This window comes from Mytilus californianus, unplaced genomic scaffold (assembly GCF_021869535.1).
Source record: "Mytilus californianus isolate M0D057914Y unplaced genomic scaffold, xbMytCali1.0.p SCAF_1, whole genome shotgun sequence".
NCBI lineage: Eukaryota > Metazoa > Mollusca > Bivalvia > Mytilida > Mytilidae > Mytilus > Mytilus californianus.
The window spans coordinates 30,250,077-30,254,128 of record NW_026262581.1 but is presented as its reverse complement, the minus strand read 5'-3'; the positions used below and the strand labels follow the sequence as shown (position 1 = coordinate 30,254,128).

General features: G+C 33.8%; 1 long non-coding RNA gene across 1 annotated transcript; it reads left to right on the top strand.

Moving 5' to 3' along the window:
• The first annotated feature begins 520 nt into the window (after nt 1–520).
• On the top strand, nt 521–2,901 carry LOC127701498 (uncharacterized). Its single transcript, XR_007982069.1, has 2 exons — nt 521–697; nt 1,974–2,901. It is a non-coding gene; the product is annotated as an uncharacterized LOC127701498 (long non-coding RNA).
• The last annotated feature ends 1,151 nt before the right edge of the window (nt 2,902–4,052 follow it).

Below are 4,052 nucleotides of genomic sequence, written 5' to 3'. Positions count from 1 at the left end.
ATCGTCAAAAAAAAGAGGGGGTTCCAACCCCCGGAACCCCCCCCCCCCCCTGGATCCGCCACTGCATATTCCAACCCGTGATTCGAGATTGACAGAGCGACCTAGCATGTGATATAGGCGCGGGACGAGTATGATAACGTTTACTATATTCTCAGCATTAATATGATAGTTTTGCAAAAGGATTAACGAGCGGAAGTTTCACACCCAGGTTGATAACCCATATCAGCCCTATGTGACGTCACGTGGTCGGTCTTGTATGCAGTTATCAGCATGGGTGCGTTCGTACACTGGTGGTATATGATAAAAAGATTAATACATGTCCTTTTCCATATCGGCCCTTGTATCATCCCTTGACCCATATCAGCCCTAACATCTGAAACTGTAATGGGTGTCTCGTGATGATACCCGGGCCGATATGGAAAAGGCCATGTATTAATCTGTATGGAATTGACGATACGATGTTATAAGTAGAATAAACAATTAGATTTTAACATCTTTTTTTATTTATTCTCAGATAGAAAAAAAATCAATTGTAGAACTGAAATCAATTGTAGCGCCCTCTAATATGGTTAAAATGGTCATGAATGCAGTATGTTTATTGATTGGTAGAACCCCATCATGGAAAGAGTCAAAGAAATTACTTGGTGATCCCAACTTATTGAAGAATCTTCAGACATTCAACAAGGATAATATATCAGTAAGTATCAAAAATCAACGACAAAAGCTCCGGCCTATACAGTTGTAAAATCATTGGTTTGTCTAACTGTATTGATCGAAAATTACGCGAATAAATGATGTTGAGTATACGCCGATGAGCCAACAGAATCCAATTTGAGTATACGTCAATGACGCAGAAACCCTACATTACATAAAAAAAATCTGGAGGTCAGCATACGAACTTGAACAACAAATTTGGTCACAACTTCAATAAATAAAGTTACATTCACATTAATCGAAAGAACAATTCTATTAGATTGAAAGATATCTGTTCGACGATAAGATTATTTTGTAGAGAAGTTCATGTGTACTGAGTAGAAAAAAAACCTGAATGTCAAACGATACAAGGTGACCTTAAAAATGTATCTGATGAAGGTAAAACCAAAAAAGTGTTTCGGACTCACGCCAATTATAAAGTGATATTTTCATTGAAATCTTCATTTCGTCTTATTTTATATATAGGGCTCCGCGCTTCATACAAAATGCGCTTCGGTCAATGCTTTTACACCCTAATAATATCACAAAAAGATGCATTCATTTCTTAAATGATGTTTTTCCATTGACCAGAACGATGGTTTTTCGTTTGTATTGAATTATCATAATATTATATATACAATTTGTCATTCTGGGGACTTCTATTACTATACGGTATTAATTAAGGCCTGACGGTGACATACAGCTTGTTAACATCCTGGTGCTTGATCTCTGAAAGATAGTTGTCTCATTGACAATAACACCACATCTCCTTAATTTTTATTCATACCCATTTATCGGACATGTTTGTTTGTGGGATTATTTTTTATGATTGTATCATTTGTGACAACGAATGAAATACTTGCAAGAAGAAATCGGCATTTATTTCATAACTGTTTGGTAGCCTACAATGAAACAGCTAGCGAATAATAGAAGTTCTGCACATCTGGAGGCCATCGTGTTGATGAACGGTTGTGCATGTTTGCTCTTTTTGAAATTTTCTATCTTAATCATATTCGTTACTTCGCAAATACTGTCAAGTCGCCGCATAGGAAACCATATATTTGAGTGTGTCAGAGGTGTGAGCATATTAGTAGTTATGTCGTGAAAACCTTTTCGACAGTGTTTACGTCAAGACGAAGGTTCACAATAATAAAGTTTTCCTTCATTTATTGATGGATAGTATTATCTTTTATTGGATATACTTTTAACGAGAACTCATATAAGGTCGGTCTTTTCTATAAATTGAATTCTTCTTATCAACATTTCTATTTTCATTTCAGCCTGAGGTAATAACAAAGCTACGGAATGAATACACAAGTGACCCAGATTTTACTCATGCATTCGTAAAAAAAGTATCATCTGCTGCATGTAATTTATGTTCATGGGTAATTGCTATTGACAAATATGATAGATATGTGAAATCTTCTGGTGGAAAATGAATCAAATTTTGACAGTGCATATATGTGTGTGAGAAAATGAACTAAACGAGATCGTCGGGCTTATTATGGCACTATTTGTTATGTTTACTTACCAGTTACAATTATAGTCTTTTATTTGTTGATATTACCCCTCATCTATTGTCGACATCCAGTGGAGAATTCCAAACAAGCAGGTGCCTTCAGCTTTCAAAGAGGTGTGCGTATATATTTTGTCTTGAAGCTCCCTCTTTGACTCTTAGATGAAGAACAGCAATAAAAAGATTTAATCAAGTGCGTGTATTGATTTTATGTTATGAATTTCATGTGAACCCCTGGCCACTGGTTGACGGAATATAAAAAAACTCAGGGAAGGGAGGTTTAAATGAAAGTCTAGTTAGAATGGATACATCATATCCGCCTTTTACATTTCAAGAGTGTGGAATTGCTGATGCATTTTCCTTTAAATTATTATTATATATGTACTGAAAAAATGTCATTTACATGATTAAATTCTATATTTATAGATTATCGTTGGTTATCTCAACGAGATTGATTTTCTCGCTTAAGCCGGTACGGCGAAAGCGAGAATAGCAATCGAGTTGAGATGACCAATGGTAATCTGTTTATCGCAATTTTACCTATGAAGACGTTGTTAATTTCTTTGACAACGGCACGTGTTCCCTTAGTTTCTAGCGATAATTTTCATATCACTCGACTCCGCTGAAGACGGAAATTATCAGTCAGCAAGATCAAAGGAAAAATTCGTAAAATAGCGATAAATATATATATTTACATATACATTGTCATTCATGATTATCACATAGTTGTGAAATTGAATGGAGAAAAATATAATTTATAATTTATTCAAACTTATTAATAAGGACTTTTAGTGCATTTCGAACTTAATAAATTTTACTCTGTTACGTACGTCATTAATTAGAATAAAAAAGATTCAAGACTGAAGAGTTTACTTATTTGTCAAACAAGATATTAGGTACAGGTATACTATATAGCGCGAGTCTCAGGTACAAAGGAGGGATGTATTATAAAAACCATTATTTGGGTGAATTTAAAAAAATAGTAAAATCCATCAAGTCATTCAGCTTCAACGTTATTATTTGGCTGATAAATGAAATGTCCAAATTACATGCCGAAATGTATTTATATTTTTTAATTAAGAAAAACGTCTACAGAAGGATTTTTTTTTTGTACTGTGCAAGAAATTTAATAGTAACTTCTATAAAAAAAATCTTTTGTTATATATAATGGTACGGAAGCGTATTAGCACCACACAAGTTATATTTCTTCCTATGTTTGAGTTATAACGCAAATATTTGAGAAATAACACAAACCTTTGCGTAATAACGCAAACCTATGCGAAATTAACCAAACATTTGCGAAATAGCGCAAACATTTGCGAAATAACGCAAACCTTTGCGATATAACGCGCAAACATTTTGATTTTAATTATTCATTAAGTTTTGTATATTTTATATTCAAAAACTTTATTGAATTTCATTTTACATTTATTATATAATTCCAAAGCAGTGTTCGTAAATATCGGTATTTAAATGCCCGTCTGTCAGTAAAATTTGGTTGTTATTTGTAGTTAACAGAAGGACCATGAATACATGGCCAAATCATTATCATAAATATACAAAGGATTAAAGGAATACTTGTATCGCAATTATACACAAATTGAAAATAACTTGTGTATCAGAAAGTTATGTAAATTTAACATTTATTTCAATAGGGTAGCTTGTTTGCATCTAAGGAATCCGGCGCCCATTCAACTTGATATACTTCCAAAGTGAGCGCTCGTATGAGCATTGTGTAAGATTCCTTAGGGCGTAGGATATTTGAGCGAAAATAAGAAATGCACAGAGTCATCTGAGCGCCGACATCATAGGACATAATATTAACCTTACCTTACTAAGGACG